Source organism: Miniopterus schreibersii (assembly GCF_964146895.1).
Source record: "Miniopterus schreibersii genome assembly, chromosome: 15".
NCBI lineage: Eukaryota > Metazoa > Chordata > Mammalia > Chiroptera > Miniopteridae > Miniopterus > Miniopterus schreibersii.
The window spans coordinates 30,717,282-30,735,570 of record NC_138115.1 but is presented as its reverse complement, the minus strand read 5'-3'; the positions used below and the strand labels follow the sequence as shown (position 1 = coordinate 30,735,570).

Below are 18,289 nucleotides of genomic sequence, written 5' to 3'. Positions count from 1 at the left end.
TGGTCCAAGTCCTATCCCAGGCACCCTCCTGTGGTTATTACTTTGTGCCTGATTGGGTCACTAGTTACAACAAGGTAGGTGCTATGGGCGTAGCTGATCCCTGCTTTATGTTCCTGTCTCTTGTTTTTCACTTTATGCTACAACTGTGTAACATCTAGGGATTCTTTATGAGTAGGTGTCCACAGTTCTCAGTAAATAAAGTAGCTTTTGTACTAAAAGTAATAATTAATATTTTTTAGCGATTGCTCTGTCCGTGCCAGACACTCTTCCAAGAACATTTCATATATTCTCTTATTTAATACTCACAGTAGCCATGGAGTGAGTGTTGTTATTGTTTTTGTTTCACAGTTAAGGAAACTGAGTCACACAGGAATATATTTGCACAAGATAATTTCACAAAGGCAAACTCTTACTCTTTTTAATAGTAAGGCCTTTTTTTTTCTTCAATTGTTTCCATACGTTCCCTTGCTTGTCTGACACATCCACGTCCATTTGTTTACGTGGGAGAAGTGAGGCAAATGAAGGTGAGCCTTTGCCTTCGATGGCTCCACAGGTTAAGGGCTGTACAGTACTTGAACCTAGGGCTTCTGAATCCTGCTCCATGACTCTTCCTCCAGAAACACCCTGCCTTCTTTCTGCTCATCTGGCCGGTCAATCTCCACTGAATACTCGAGCCTCTCAGGCATTCTGGGAGATTTGGGATCTTGGTGACTTGAAGCAGTTATTGGAAGAGCATTATAAATGTAGCACACGTCACATCCCATTTGGTCTAAGATGCAGAATATTTCCAATAAGCACCAACTCTCAACTTTTCTTTCTGCTCCTTTGTTGGCTTAATATCTGGAATCTGCCCTTTACAGCTCTAGAGTGAAAAGCCATTTCTTTGAACAAAGAATCAGTACTAGTTGCAGAATAAATCACGTAGTTTCCTATGACTAAAAGAGAAAAACCCCCACAAGTTTATCTGTCATTTTGATTCATCCTTCCTCCCCTTACAGTACATTTTCGGAGTCTCGGAGAATCTCCTGTCTGTGAAGGTGCACCGGGAGTCATCTTGTTTTACATACGATGGAAATGGAGAGAGCACTTCTTTTGACAAGAAACTTCACTTCTTGCTACTGAAAACCGTCACAACAGTCATTATGTCTGGCTTCCCGAGATTTCCTGGAGTTAGGGGAACAATAGGCAGTTAAAATGGCAATGTCAAGAGAATCCTGGCTTTCATAATGAATACCAAGGGAAATGTTTTCTCTTGAGTTTGTAAAAAAAAGTAGAAATATTTGAGAGGCTGGAAATAATGAGGCAATGAACTTTAATGCTTTTAAAAATGGAGGGTTCTTTCTCATCTTTGGAAGTTGAAAAAATTTAATTTTATACCATGGTTCCCATTTTCTTGCTACGGAGTTAAAAAGGACTGAGGGAAATTCCTCATCAGCTCCCCTCCCTGCCTTTTAAGTAATGTGCCTCAAAAGACACATTTGCAGTTTTCTGTATTTTTATTTGATTAAACATCATTTCCAGTTCTTGGATCCAGCTTATTGTTTCTTAATTATTTGATGTGTACGGGGCTTCTGAGGCTTGTGATTTCTAATTTAGCAGCAGTAGTTATTTCTCTGCTTCCTCCACCTCCCTCCTCCCCCAAAAAAACCAACTCAAGCATTAGGAAGAGATATTTGTTTTCTGAGTATTGCAGAATGTGTTTTCACATTTTTAATTTTAACTTACATGGCTCTAATATTATTTCTTAATTTCTCATAAAATTTTATAGGTTGACTATGTCCAACCCATTAAAAGTGCAAGGTTTGTAAAGAATTTATGTGAGCTGCTATTTCTGCTTCCCCAGTTTCTCACTCTCCAGAAGACCTGTGGATGGTTTCAGAGACTCCTTATATTAGTTACAGGGTATATATACCTAATTGGGGAAAAACCTGCTGGCTTAAAAAAGCTAATAATACAAAGGCAGATATACTGGTAATTTGACTCTTCTATAGGCTAGGGTGAGTGAGATCTGAGGTTCTCTAGGAATTGGAATTTGCCCAGAGTTAGCCCAGAGTCAGTCCCTTAGAGCTGTCTACTCTTGGGTCATTGCCTTGAACCCAGGGACATTTTTATTATCTTGGGGCAAGAAGAGTCTTCAGTTTGCCCAATAGCTGTGCATGCTACACGGCAGTGCCCTGGGAGCCTGACTTGGCAGCTGCCCCTTTTTTCAGCCAGCTGGCCCCTGAGTGTGTTTTAAAAGATAAAGAGAAAAAAGCTAAGCCCCTTTCAAGGGGCTGGAACAGGTTAGTAGTTGCTAGGCAAGTTAAAGTAATTCAGTGTCCTTGCCAAATGTCTGCCTTGCAAATAGGGAACTTTCAGGGAAGGGGAGTGAGATGGTGGTGCATGTTGGTTGCCATAGGAATGTTTCCCTGATTGGAACAAGACCACAGAGTGGAGAGAGCAAGGCGGCATATCCGTGGTTCTTTCTGCTTGGCAATGGAAGCCCATAATGGGCAGTGGAGCCGAGGTAAGCCTGGGGCGGAAGAGCGAAACCCAAGGTTCTCTCTCGGGGTAAGGGCATGGGAAAGGCTTAAGGACAGTGCATTCTCTGAAGGGAGGAAGGGACTCAGCAGATGAAATCCTAGATGCCCTTTAAAGCCTTTCTGAAGCTGAAACGGGGAGAAGAAAGAATAGGTTTTCAGGAAAGTTACGTGATGAACTCTCATGCCATTCTGAAGACCTTACACTTGTTGATGAAATTACAGTCCAGAATTAAGTCATGGAGAATTTCAGTTAGACTCTGGAATAAACCCAGGTTGAAATTAGATGGAGCCTTAAAATATGACATTTAGTGGGAAAAGATACTTAATTTGAAGGTGGGTATTTTTTATTTATGTAAATATGTACTAAATTATGTCTTTAATTCCTAAAACAAAGGCAGTGATTAAAGATTTGTTAGTGAATTATACTGCTGCATTTATCGAGTTCTGTTTTAATAGGAAAAAATGCACAGTTGATAAAATTGTGTGCTGCCAGTATCAAACCTTAAAGAGACCCTCTGAGCTGGGCTCACTGCCCCATTAATAAGCACCTTACGCGTCTGGTGGCAGCTTGCAGAATGACAGCTCAGGGCCCAAGCAGAAATAAGCAGCTGTTAGCAAATGTTAAACCTTGAACATGCTATTTAACTTCTCTCTTATTAATTGATTACCAAGCTCTTAAAATGGAGGTGACAGCTAACTCTTGCTTCTCTGGAAGACTGTGGGCTCAGATGCTGCCCTCACTGAATGTAATTTCTGGGGGTGGTATCAGGTCCCTGGGTACCTGTGATGATAATGACAGATTTAGTTTGTTTTTCAGTAATTTAGGCCAAAGGTTTTCTAATTTTCAGGTTACAGTCTTAAGAGGAACTTTCTTTAACTGATAAAGTTTTACTTGTACATACTAAGTATATATCACTTTATTATCATTTGCCATTCACATTCACAAGTTACTTAAAATTGTTTCTTCTTTAGAACATATACATATTTTTATATTTATATACATTGGGGATATATGTAACTGTTTCTTTATATGTGGTTTCTTTTTTGGGTCATGTAAAAGAAGACTACCAGAACATGGATATTTATTCTCAAATATTTGAATTCTAGTGATACATAAATACAAAGGATGCCACAAGACCCAGATTAGGGGTCACTGTGTTCTGTCTCAGGGCCCATTCCTTTGGTCAGTTTCTTTGGTCTGGAACTTCAGTATCATTTTCACTTTAGAATTGATGTTGGGTGGTTTACACAATTAACTGATCTGAGACAAATCTGTAAACCAAGTGCCAAATTTTAATTTATTGGAAGAGTGTAATTAGAAAGACTGCATTTGGACTCTTCCGATGGAATAACCTTTCTCTAGTTTGCTTTTTACAAAGAAGCCAAAATATATACTACCTATAACGTTCTTTTTTTTAAAAAGTGATATTCTTATCTAGACCTGTAGAATCTAGAGAGTGCTATTCAATTAAAATGCCATGTGAACCTCAAGTATAAGCCTTAAATGCATTTTAAATTTTATAGTAGCCACTTTAAAAGGTAAAAGGAAATAGGTGAAATTAATTTTAATATATTTTATTTAACCTGATATATCAAAAAATTACCATTTTAACAGTATTTAATATAACTCACTATTGAGATTTTGCATTCTTTTCCATATTAAGACTTGAAATCCAGTTTACAGTTTACATTTACATTGCATCTCAGTTTGGACACTAGATTTTCACAGAAAACACATCTGTATTTAGATTAAAATTTACAGCTGAAAATCTGGATTTATATACCTGAGTTGCTCCAAACATGCATATCTGTTTTTCAGTAACTGAATCAGTGTCTATTTCTAAATTTAAATTTAACTGTAACTAAAGTTAAATAAAATTTAAGATAAAATAAAATTCAGTTCCTCAGTCATATTGGCCATGGTTCAAGCACTCAGTAACACAGCCAGCTAGTAGTGGCTTCCATATCAGACAGCACAGAGAGGACTGCTTTTCTCTAGCTCTTTCCCTCACTTCCACGTGCCTCAGGTTGGGAGAGCTGTCTGAGAAGTCTAATGGAGAGAGAATCTCACTTTATAAGCAAAGAGTTATACTCTTAAAAGGAAATTTCCATTCAAGCTGTGTTGCAACCTGACTGGGAAGGAAGGAGTTATCTATCTGAGGGACGCGTATTGCCTCCGCCCTTGCTCCCATTGTCCTTCCAGCAGATAGAAACTCACCAACACTGACGTTCACCTCCATGGGCTCCTCTGGTCCCCCTCTGTGCCGGTTCATTTCCATTACATCAGTGCATTTCCTGGTTATAGGCCCCTTTTCTCTTTCTCAGTGTTTCATTTTCCACATTGGCTATCTTTTCTGTTTTACCTCAGCAAAGGATTCGAATGTCCAAATTCCAGTTTACGTAGCTCTTAATTAAGGCCATCTAAATCAGGGTCAACGTGGTTGATTTATGTTAATTTGAATAAGAAAATTTTACTTCTTTGCCCCTTGTTCAGATTTGTAGAGCCGGCTGGGCTAGGAAACTTTACTTTCCCCCTTACCCATGGAAGTATCTTTTTGGGGGCAAATCGGGGTCCTTAAATATAGTCACCTGTGGTCAGAGCTGTTAATCTTAAAGAGCCTCTCTTTTCCTTAGACAGGAGGAAGAGATACTTAGGTAGGTAGGGACATAGGTAAAGAACCCCCTTAGCCTTGCCAGGATTTTTTTGCCCTGCACCTTGCCTTGGTCTGAAACTTATTTGGCACATAGTATAATAGTGACCCCATCACCAGGAGGTTACAGAGCACAGAAGTTCATCAGTTCCTGTTGGGTACCTGCCACTTTTGAGGGACATCACCAATGACAGTGTAGAAATTTACCCTCCATGTTCTGGAACATGTGAAGTGAAAAAAGAAGTTTTCCAGGTCTAGAGAATGGTATGTTATCCAAGACAGTAACAAGTCCTCCCTTGGAGCAAAAGCTAGCTTGGAAATTAAGAAATATTCGACCTGTTGAATCATTTTAAGTGACTCTGGATAGGTGTATATATTGCGTCCCTTCCCTCATTACCATGAGAATCAGATACAGGGCTTCGTGGAATGAGCATCAGTGGCAGGTGGATGCCAGTCCCTATACTATCAGCTGTAAGGACTGACATCAGGAAGGCCAGTGAGTTGCTCCGGGCCTCACTTTGTACCTGTCAAGTGAGAGTGTTACACAGGTGGTCTTGAGACCCCTCTCAGTCATCATATGTTTTGGTCATCTAGTCTAATCCCACAGCGTCTCAGATGAAGAATCCAAAGCCTGCAGAGTCACTTCCTGAGATCACATAGCAAGCGGGAGGCAGGCCTGTGGTTCTCACGGTCATGTGCTTTGTCCACCCCAAGGAGCATCATCATGCACTTAGAGGCTAAGCTTGAATTAAAAGATGATATCCACAATGAGGGCTGGTAATGTTTACCCCATAATTATTCATTTTGTTCATATTTTGAGGTTGTGAGCAAAACCTGTTTTTGCCTCCTACATATAACTGGTCAGTAATTCAGCTCAGACAGCTCTATGGCATAAAGTCCCCCAATGACATCTAAGTGAGGAAATAAAAATGTGTTATTTATATAAATTGTATATGAGTATATATGGCAATTCTTTGCTGCTGAAGATGCATGATAACAAAGGAAAAAGTAGCTGGAATGCAGAATTAAATTTGTCCAAATATTAACCATTTAAACAACAACCACAACAAACAAAGCAAAGCAGAACAGAGGGTCCCAGTGGGCTGCTTCTAATGAAGTTTCCAGGGTAGGTTGGAGGCCCACTTCCAGGTGTTGGAGCAACACTCACAGGAAGTGGAACCTTTCTCTGGAGGGCTTTTTTTAGTTGGGCAAACCCAGGGGCCTTCATAGTCCTTTAGCCTGTCATTCAATAAAAAAAATGACAGAGGTGCCAAGAAAAGGAAACTTATTGATGGCTTATTACATACCAGGCATGCTAAGTATTTAATATATATGCTCATTTATTTTTATAACCACTGTGCAAGATAGATAGGTATTATTTCCATTTTACAGATCAATAGATGTGCTCAGCAAAGATATGTAGTGTGCCTAGGGTCACATAATAAGTGAGCAGAGATTTTATTTGGCTTTAAAATCTTATTACTTTCCACTAACATCCAATAGAAGATGGCAATACATAGACCTCAGTGATTTCATTTTGGTTCTACTGAGTTTGAGGACACCCGATATCACGCTGTTGATATCAACATAAATAAACCAAAAAGAAAGGTAGATACAGCAATGCAGTAAATTTTATTTATAAGCAAAGGTTGTTAACCTGCATCTCAGAGATCCTTTGAAGGTATTAAAAACAAAAATATAAAGGATTTTTTTTGCAACTAATATGTTTATAAATATACCCACTAATCAGCGTCATTGATCAATGACAAAAGATGTAATGAATTTTAAATCAAATTTAACTTTCAGGAGTGGTACTTGCTGCCTTTTGGATGAAATACAGTATCATCTTCTTGTTTTTTAAGAAACTATGTTGGGTTGGTGGTTCTCAGTCTTTTATTTTTTGAGTACATGAGAGGATGATATTTGCACTTAATGTCCTTCCCATACATATGACAATTGTTCTAGACATCTAATGCTGCACAAGAAACTTAGTGTCTTACAGCAACAACCATATTTATTTTGCTCTCAAATCTGCAATTTGGGCAGGGCTCACTGGTGACAGTTCATCTCTGCTCCACTCAGCATCAGCTAGGTTGGCTTGGAGGCTGGGGCCATAATCTGAAGCTCGCTTGCTCACAGGTCTGGAGCCTGGGCTGGGAAGACCAAACAGCTGGGCTCCCCCAGCATTGTAATCTCTCTAGCACAACAACTTTGGGGTAGCCAGACTTTTATGCTGCTCTGTGCTCTCAAAGCTCATGACCCAAGAGAGAGAAAGTCAATCTTATCTTTTATGACCCACCCTAGGAAATTACACAGCATCCTTACCCTGCATTCTGTTCATTGAAGCAGTTACAAAGGCCACTTGGGTTCAATAGGAGTGGAAATAGATTCCATCTCTTGATAGGGAAGTGGAAAGTTTCTGGAAGAGCATGTGGACTGGAAATACTGCAGTGGCCACTTTTGGGAAATACAGTCTGCTGCACCGATGAGCCAGGCTACGGGTTATATGCTGGTACCCACGCCAGATGTATCTCTGGGCATTTCTCTTCCACCCGAGGGAGCATATTGACATGCAAATGAAATGTAATTTATTTCCTTATAATTTAACCCACCATAATTTACACTTTTCAAAAAAGTAAATCATCTGCAAATTTTTGGCCCTCTACCATTAGAAACAAATTACTTGTAAAACACTGGCGGATTAGTCTGGTGAGGGAGATAGTTGAGACTCTTCCTAAATTTTCCATCATTGTTGAGCTGGCCGGTTTAATGTTCCTGAATTGTCCTCATACATGTACCTGCTTTTCTACCTTATGTGCAGAGGTAAATAGCTGAGTATTTATGTAAACAGCTATGCATAGAAACCTCTCCATTTGAAACTAAAAAGTGAAGATAATTGCACTTAAAATTGAATGTTTCCTGAAGGAGTTTGCTCTAGCATTTTATAGCAGCTGGCGCCTCCTCTTTTGGAGATGAAATTATTATTCAAGACACATTTCTCAAAGTTTACAAAATTAGTATCTTCTCTCAAGCTCTACTTATAAAATCTGGGAATCCTGTGGCATGGCACACAACAGACCTATGTACTTAAAAAAACTGAAAAATACTTCATCCATATAAAAGAATACAAAATCCAGAGGTACAGTTTAAAGCATTAAAAACAAGAATATTCATGTACATACCATCCAAGTTAGGAAGTAGACCATCACCTTCCCTGTCCCCTAGAGGTCAAACCGTCCTGCCTTTTGTGTTAATCTTCTTTCTTTCCTTTACAGTATTACCATCTACATAGTAAAACCCTCCATTTGTTTGGATCTTCTGTACAATGGTTTTTCATTTCAATTAAAAACACTTTACATAAAGTACATGCACATCTTTTGTTAGATTTTTCCTAGGTACTTTATATTCTTGTTGCTGTTGTTAATGGTGTCATTCTAACTCATTGTTGCTGAATATAGCATGCAGTTGATTTCTAGATATTGATTTTGTGAAAATCAGATTTGCTAAATCTTACAAATTATAATTCATTTTTTTATTCTTTTGGGATTTCAACAAACGTTATCTATAACAGTTTTGTAACTTCCTGTCTAATTTTTATATCTTTTATTTCTTTTTCTTACCTTTTTACCCTGGCCAGGCTCTCCAGAACAGAGTTGAACAGATATAATAACTAGCACCTGGTCTTTGTTTCTGATTTTAAAATAAATGGTTTTGTTTTCCTTATTTTCATTATGAAGTATTTAATATTTATTGTGGGTTTTGTTTTTTGTTTTTGTTTTGGCATGTGTCCTTTATCAGATCAAGGGAGTTGTTTTCTATTCTTAGTTTGATGAGTTTTAAAAATTGTGAATTAATGTTGGATATTATCAGTATTTCTGTAGCTAATGATATGACATTAACCAGGTTTCTCATAATTAATCAACTTTCCATTCCTATGAAAAACCCCATTTGGTCATCATTCAGTTTTGTTGACTAGTAATTTTTTTACAACTTTTCCGCCTTTGTGAAATTGAGTTATAGTGCTTCCCTCTCATTCTGTTCCTATTTTAGTTTGGAATCAAGGTTATGAGTTGGGGAGTGTTCCTTCTTTTCCTATTCCTATCCTCTGGAAGACTGGAAGACTGAGATTGGAGTTACTGTTTTGTGAATGTCTCATAGAACTTACTCAATCTGATAAAGAAGCTGTCTGAGCCCAGTGATTTCTTTGCTGGAAGATTTTAAATTACCAGTTCAATTTATTCAAAGGTTGTATAGGACTATTCAAGTTTTCTATTTCTTAAGCCATATTTGGTAAGTTGTATTTTCCTATAGATTTACCCATTTCACCTAAGTTTTCAAATGTATTGGGTTAAAGTTATTTAGAATATCTTCCTGTTCATTAGTTGTAGCATTTATACTTACCTTTGTCTTTTCAGCCCTAGGGTTATTTATGCTTTCCTTCTGGGTATGTTTCCTCCCTCCCCCCCACCCATTAATCATGCCAGAGGCTTCTCTAGTTTCTTACTTTTTTACCAAAACCCAATATTTGGCCTTGTGGATAGTTCCTGTATTTGTTGTATTTTTCATTAATTTCTTTCTTTTTTTTAAATTATTGGTAGAACCTCTTTCCTTTTCTTTTCTTTTTTTCCTTTTTTTTTTTTTTTTTTTTTGTTCAAAATATTACAGATGCCCCTTTTTCTCCCCAGTGACCCATTCCACCCCGTCCCACTCCCTTCCCCAGTCCCTCTCCACACCGTTGTCTGTGTCCTTGGGTTGTGCATATATGGGTATAAGTTCTTTGGTTAATCTCTCATTAATAATATTTTCTTCTCTCCCATTGTAAGTTGGATGCCTCCCTCATTAATTTCAAACTTTTCTTCTTGTCCAGTTTAAGGTTATAAACTCCTCTGTAAGTATTGATTTGGCTCCATTCCTTAAGTTTTGATATGACAGTTTATTATTGTTTAGTTCTAAGAATTTTTCAGTTTCCATTTTTATTTCTTTGGTTGTGAGTTGTTTTGAAATAATGTTTTTCTTTTTTCTTTTTTTTTAAAATGTATCTTTGTTCTTGAAAGTATTGCAGATGCCGCCCTTTTCCCCCCATTGATCCCCTCCACCCAGCACCCACCCCTGCCCTAAACTTTAAATGTATGGGAATTTTCTAGTTATTTTTTAAAAATATATTTCTAATATTTAATTGCATTATAGTAAAAAATCTTTTGAAATGTATTGAGGCTATCGTTATAATTTGGTTCATTTTTAGAATTGTTGAATGTATCAGTAATTGTTGTATTCAACAATCTGTATATATTCTCTGTTATTAAAGCTTATTATTTATACTATTTAAATTTTCTCTGTTCTTACTGATTTTTATGTGCTGAAACTGTCAGTTACTAGGAGGGCTGTATTGCAATTTCTCCCTCTGGTGATGGGTTTGTCCATTTCTTCTAGTTACCATATCAATTTTTGCTTTGCATATTTAGAAATATTAATAGGCACATACAGATTATCATTCTTGCGTGTGTGTCTTGTTCCAAGTTTTAGGTGTTTCTTTTAAAGCAACATATAGCTAGATTTGTTTATTCAGTCTAAATATTTACCTTTAATTGGAAAGTTGGGTCCATTTTCATTTATTGCAATTAATGATATATTTAAATTTATTTCTATCACTGTTTTGTGTATTTTTATTTATTGGTGTTTTATATTTTTTCCCCTCTCATCTTGCCATCTTTTGAATTGATTCTTTTTTCCCATTCCAGTTTCCTCCCTACTTCTTTGGAAGTTATATGTTTTATGTCTACTCTCTTAGTAGTGGTTCTTGCTATTTTACAGGCATACTTCAAAAAGTTTCTATTTAATGAACATGTTACCACTCACACTCCAAAATTTAAAGACATACCTCTTCTCATCTTCTCTACTCTTCCTCCACAAATTACACATTTTTCTTATCGTTTTGAATAAGTTTGCTTCGTTTTACCCATCTACTTACCAGTCTTTCCCCTCATTGTTACTTTCTTCCCTTTCAGGGTTTCCGTCTGCAGTTGTTTTCCTCCTTTCTGGAGTATCTCCTTCAGAATTTCTTTAGTGGGTCTTTTTAATCGAAGACTTCCTACTGCATGTCAGGGCTACAGAGATGAGTAAGACCCCCTGCAGTGAAACATGTAACTGCCGTGTGAACTAAGTACAAAATCAGAGTCCCCGACAAGCCTTGTGAGCGTGGAGAGGAAAGCTTGGTGCAGGGAGCATCTCGGGAGGGACTGTGAGCGTCTGAGACCTGAAGTTAATGAGGGCTCAGGGCGAAGGGCTATGGGCGTGTTCGCAGGAAATTCATTAGCTTAGCGGGCTGGAGCTTAAACCCTGGTTGGCGCCAGAGAGGTTAGCTAGCCAGCTAGTGGGTTGTGAAGAGTCTTAAATACCCAACTGAAGGCAGCAGACAGTTGGGGGAGATTTGAAGCAGTGGAGTGACGTGGTTAGATGCACATTTAGGGGTGAAATGCCTGACTGCAGGGAGGGCCACAAGTTGCAGTCTTCACCTGAGAAGAAGCTGTGTGATTAAATCAATGCAAAGCAAAGGTGACGAAGAGAAGCGATGAAATTTTCAAAGATACAGACAAGGTAAAATCTTAATGGCAGATTTAAAGCAGGGAGGATTGGAGAGTGGACTCCAGGGACTCTAATTTAGAGAGCTGGCAAATTGAGAGGGGGTGGCATACATGTTTGGGGTTGGGGGGAGATGCCATTAGGGAAGGAGAGTGAGTTTAGTTTGTAACGTAAACCATTGGATGTGTTTTTAGGACAAATAGTGGGTTGGTTTTAGAAGGATCAATATTTAAGATATTAGGAATATCTGTGTGCTGTGAACTCAGCAACATTTTCTGATTCTGTCTGGTTCCGCTCATTACTGTTTTTCCTTCTTTTGCTTTCTGAATTAGAATAGGAAGATCTCTGCTTTAGGAATCAAAGAGTGTATTTTCACCCATAAATAAAGTATTAATTAATAGTTGGACTTCAATTACATTTTAGGTCAGTAATTTGAAATGTAGAACTGTCTTCACTGCTCTTTGCAAAAGTATTGCTACTGAGCAATGATTGCTCTTGGCTGGTGGGACCTCTTGTTTGGGGTCTGTTTTTATCTTGTTTTATCTAGCAGATGTGACCAGAGTGCCTAAGAGCATATGGTAAGACAGGAGAGAAGGAAGACAGAAGCAGAGCAAGGAAGGAGAGGAGGGGGGAATCCTCCATTTAATTAAAAAAGTATTTGCAGGGCTTATGCTTCCTGCCTGCTGTTTTTAGTTAGTAAGATCAGGTTCTCTCCAGGAGGTTGCCGCCTGGCCCATAAGCCCAGGTGAGGGCTTTCTTTTTGATGTGAGTCATCATGGTGATTCAAAGACTTGTCACTCATGTAGCAATTGCAGTGGGTGCTGCTGAGAGGAGCTTCTCCCTGCCAGGGTGTGAAGCAGCTCTGACAGCAGGTGTGATAAGTCAGCCTGAAACCTGAGCGGCTCCTCACCTTCTGCCTGGTGCCCTCATGGAGTAGACTGGGCTTGGGCACACAGAGGGTCCCATCACACCCAGGCATTTCTTGACAAGGAACTGTCAAGAAAGAGGAAGGAACTGGCCATGGAGTTTGGGGGTAAAATTTATGTGCTATAAAATGTTTTCTTTGGGGAGTGTTACTCTATCTGGCATGCCGATGATCTGAAATAATCCTAGCTTTCTTATGATGGTGGTGGTCACCAATCCATGGGATCCTGCTGTGTGGATCAGCTGCTGTTGAAATATCTGATCTTTCAGTGACTCAGTGGGAAAAGTGCCAAGTAAAAGTTAATCATTTCATCCTGGCCAAAAAAAACCAACCCACAATAATAATAAAATTTGAGTTATTAAATTGCAGAATGAGTCCTTTGATTTTTTGTTGTCAGAATTACGATTATGATAAGAAAATGTATTCCCATATCTGCAGAGACAGGTTGCCACCCTTAGCACCTACCTCTGGATGGCTTTGATAAGGCAGAAAATGAGGGGTGGTTGGTGACATATGTGAGCACTAATGAACAGTGTTGGCCATTTTATATCTAAATTACCTCATTTAATGTGTTATGCCAATATTGAAACTCATAGAAGCTCAGAGAGTAAAGAAGCTAGCTGCCCATGGTTACTGAGCAGGTACATGGTGGCCACAGTTCAAACCCAGGTATAACTGGTGGCAAAATTCATACCACACTGTCTCCAGGCATGTTTTGGTGTTTATTGTTTTCTCATTTACCGAATGTGGTTTCTTTGATGACTTAGTCTTAACCAGGTGTTTTCCCTTGATAGAGACACCATCCTTCCATGCCTGCCCCAGGTTCCAGCCTTCTATCCCCAGGTGCAGTCTTCAAGTAACAAAAAACAATTTTTACAAGGGAAAAAACCTGAAGAAGGGGCTCCAGTTTGCATCAGCCAGCGTTCTTCGCTTTGTCTTCTTTCATTAATGCCTGTTAGGCCATCAGTCAGTGATGTTTTTAAGCTGCTAAAATTTCTGCCTGTTTTTCTCACAAGGACAGATTACACAAGATTCTGAACAGCAAATGTGTCAGCTGTATAAACAGAGGGATTTGTCCCTTATTTTTCCTAGCGATTTAAAATTGACTAAATGCCAAGGATGAGCCAAATGTCAAGAAAGCCAGGAACATATAAAGGTTGACTCGGGAGTAGGTTTCCTTGGTACCAACCTGAAGTAGCTTCTGCATTCTGCCAACCTTGGAGAAAACAGCCTTTAATTCACATGGAATATTCTGTTGCCTTCAAGAGTAGTCATAATCACTTGCTTGAACAAGCAGAATACACAATAATAGGGCTTGAAGACATGCATGGGTAGCCTTTTATTATGGAAAGAAGCTATGTTGTAAAGGTGAAAATGTTAATACTTAATAGTTTTTAATAGCAATTGGAACTGGAGCGTGTATCTATGTCATGGTCATTTTCCCTGGGAATTACAGGCACCCAATCAAAAGACTAGAGTATTTTTAGCATAAGTTGTCACCCACAAAGCACATAAAATGAAGAGCTAGAACCAGAAGTTGTAAGTTATGAAAAAACGAAAGAGAAGGTAAGAGGATCACTTAAAAGCAGTGACCATAACATAGGTTGTCATTCATGGGACAGGTGTGACACACTCCCCAGTGTAGAGATTATCACCTGTTTGAGAAGCCACAGGGAGTGACTACCTGGAGCCCCTGTTACTCTTTTGTCCTTCAAAAGTGTTCTCAGGAGAAAACAAAGAGAAGGAAGGAATAAATGTAGGAGAAAAGTTAAGGAAGGTCTTTATGTATATCTGGCACAGGTCGCCCAAACTTTCCTGGCCAGCTTTTGTTAATTTTATGCCACCTTGTTGCAGGTAAATGAATTTTGGCAAAGCCCTAGCACCCATGTTTATAATGATTTTCTACCAACTTTTTAGAAACTTATGTTCTTAAACTGCTCAGAGGCTTTTGTTTTCCACCTGTGTAATAAAAGAGATGGTCTGCAGTGTTGTATGATTTGTGACCACTACGGGTAGATATAAATGAGTTTTATTATCATTTTATGTGCTAGACACACAATGACTAGGAGAAAATCAGCCAAGGGCAAGTAGCAAGTAGTTCGTAGCTCATTAGAGCTCTGTTTGATCTCTGCTGAGTATGCACAGCCTTCCAGACCACCAGAAACAGGGGGATCTTAGCCAGACTCTCTGGTTGTTTCCTTCCCTGGACCTCCCTATTAAATTTCTGGCTGGCCTGCCTTATTATACGTGTCTCAACCAGTATCAACACGTCTGGCTACCCACGATGTTAGCCTTTCCCTATTGTTTGCCACTGAGATCACTATTGTTTCCAATAGTGCCCAGGCAGGAATTTTTTCCATGCTCTGCTCCAAATAAAGTCACCTCCCTGTAGCAGGGCAGCAGAACTGCCAGCTCTCACAGACAGCTCCATCTGCTGAGGCTGGGGCAGAGTGTCCAGTGATGGAGCTGAGGTGAAAGGGGTAAGGGATGGGAGCAGTCCCTGGCTAAAATATCACAGATTCCCACTGTTCTTGTTGAGAGCCAGTAGGTTTTCTTGAATAAATCCTCAATTTGTTGTATGCTTTTGGTCAATTTCCAGAACATTTAAATGGTGTTTTGTGTGTGTGTGTTTATTGAGTTATAATTGACATATAGCATTGTATTAGTTTCAGATATACAATATAATGATTTGATAGAAGTATGTAATGTGAAATGATCACCACAACAGATTTAGATACCATTCATCACCACACATAGTTACAATTTTTTTTTTTTTGGTAATGAGAACTTTTAATACTTACTCTTCTTTGCTACTTTCAAATATGCAATACAGTATTGTTAGCTATAGTTGTCATGCTATCGTTACCTCCTCAGGACTTACTTATCTTGTAACTGGAAGTTTGTACCTTTTTACCTCCTTAAATTTTGTCCATTCCCCATCACCACCACCAGCCCCACCACCCTTTGCCTCTGGGAACCACACATTTGTTCTCTGTATCTGTGAGTTTGGAGTGTGTGTGTGTGTGTGTGTGTGTGTGTGTGTGTGTGTGTGTGACTTTAGATTCCACATATTAGATATTATACAGTATTTGTCTTTGTTTGACTTATTTCACTTAGCATAATGCCTTCAAGGTCCATCCTTGTTGTGACAAATAGCAAGATTTCCTTTTTCATGGCTGAATAATATTCCATTGTGCATATACACACCACATTTTTCTTATTCATTCATTCATTCATTCATTCATTGATGGATCCTTAGATTGTTTCCATGTCTTGGCTATTATAAGTAGTGCTGCAGCAAACATGGGGGTGCAGAGATCTTTTCAAGATAGTAATTTCATTTTCTTCGGATAAATACCTGGATATGTTCAAAGTACCAGAAACTTATCTTGCTTTAATCTGAATCTTTTTCAGTAGGATCTTTTGAATTTGTCTCATTCCCAGATTTTATGGACTAATACATTCAAGTCATACTTTGCCTGGTATTAAAGTACATTGTATCCATCTAGACTTGTAAAAATAAGGATGCCTGGTATTTCTAAAGTGCATTTTCTATTTCCTTGTTTATTTTTATCCTCATAACAGCTCCAGAAGCAACATTGCTTGTGAGGCAGAACGGTATACATTCGTCTGTTCATTCCTTTACCTTATATTATTGCCTGGTGTGGTGAAAAAAATACTGTGATCGTTTCCCAGATGAGGAAACGAGGGTACAGAGAGATGAAGCCATTTACCAAGGAGGCAGAAGCAGGGGTGAGGATCAGCCCCTGGGCAGATCCTCGGTGTGCTGCCCTGTACTGCGGGGGAGGCACTGGACTGGGAGCACCCCCTCCCCCGCCAGCCCCATGCAGGCCCTTCTCTGCCTCCACTCGCTGTACTTCCACTCGCAGTGCTCCCTCTCCTGTCCTCTGATACTCCACGTATGAACGCCCACAGTGTAGGGGAAGGTTCCCAGTATGTTAGATACTGGCCAAGTTCCTTGACCTCTCTAGAGCCTCATTTTTCTCACCTATAAAATGTAGTCAGTAACTCTGTTACCACCTGCTGAGGAGGTTTTATTTTTAAAAATCAATTAATGACCATTTCAGTGTTTTCTCTTCTCAGTGTGGCCTAAGACTCACCTGTTTTGAGAAATCTTTCTTTGACTAAAACCTTTCTCTGATTAGAAACTCCCTGCTGTGAATGCTTGAATGAATTCTTTGGTACTGGATTAAAGATTTCCGTATGAACTCATGTCTATTTCAATGTACATATGGAAATATAGGTATCGATAGAGACATAGCTTAATATACATGCATATGTTTTCTAGCTGTGCCCCCTGACAGGACCTAGAAACAGTAACACCCCTGCAGCAGTGAGCATGCCTAGTGCATAGATCTTGGTATTTATTTATTATTTATTTATTTATTTATTATTTATTTTTAATTTATCTTTATTGTTGAAAGTATTACAGATATCTCCCCCTTTTTCTCCATTGATCCCCTCTACCCATGCCCCCCCAGCCCTTCACCACACTATATTGTCTGTGTCCATGGGTTATGCATGTATGCATATAAGTTCTTTGATTAATCTCTCCCCACCCACTCCCCCACCTAGACCTTGGTTTTTAAACACAGGCAGACCTAGTTTCATTGTGCTTTGTTATGCTTCTCAGATGTTGCATTTTTTACAAATTGAAGGCAAAACTCTACACCAGCAAAAAGATTACGGCTTGTTTTATTGTGGTACTTGCTTTATTGCTGTGGTCTGGAACTGAAACCACAGTACCTCCGAGGTCTACCTGAATCATTTTCCAATAAAATGACCCAGTACTCCTTGGAGAAATGGCTGAGTCTAGGGCTGGGAAAGGAAAATACCAAATGAGCCTAGAGACTCTTTTAGTGCCAGAAAGTAATGAAATGCTCAAGAAAAAAAAAAAAGAGAACATGTTAAAAGGACACAGAATCTAATCTAAAAAAAACCTTCAGCGGCCAAAGCTGGAGCAATTTTAGCAACAAAATAAATCAGTACAATATCATCCAGAGAAAATAAATATCAATGATACCATACTGGTGGTTACCAGAGGGAAAGGGGGGTGGGGGGAGGCAGAAGAGCATAAAGGGGGGATAAATGGTGATGGAAGGAGACTTGGGGTGGTGAACACACAATGAAATATATAGATTATGTATTATAGAATTGTACACCTGAAACCTATATAATTTCATTAACCAATGTCACCCCAGTAAATTCAATAAAAGTTTAAAATGATACCTAACTAATATAAATAGATGGGGACAAAGAGTAAATATTCCTTACAGATGAATTTCAATTATTAAATAGAGAAGAGAGGAGAGAAATAGAAAATCATCATTAGAACACCACAGTAAATTGCTGTAGGCAGTACCCGCCCGTGGATACGAAAACCAGGGCAGAACTTTGAGAAGTGGTATATTTGCATAGATTCAAAAAGTCTCTCTCCCGAAATAGTTACCACTGTCATGGTTTTAACATGTGTTGTTAAATCTTTGAGACTTCTCCCTCCAGTAAATGAAGCTTCTTAATTCCTTTCCCCTTGAGTGTAGGCTGCATTAGTGACTCACTTCTAATGACTAGAGAATGGAAAGGGAACACTA

General features: G+C 38.9%; 1 protein-coding gene across 4 annotated transcripts in view; it reads left to right on the top strand.

The window, feature by feature from the left end:
- Nucleotides 1-18,289, top strand: part of TMEM108 (transmembrane protein 108) — a 209,366-nt gene that overhangs the window by 62,056 nt on the left and 129,021 nt on the right. Inside the window, exon 1 of one of the 4 annotated variants that reach the window (XM_081159485.1) lies at nucleotides 11,574-11,767. The exons of the other annotated variants lie outside the window; for them this stretch is intronic. The gene's annotated coding sequence lies outside the window, so the exon portion shown is untranslated. Of the gene's footprint in view, nucleotides 1-11,573; nucleotides 11,768-18,289 lie in introns of those variants that run through there. 4 annotated transcript variants of the gene reach the window in all.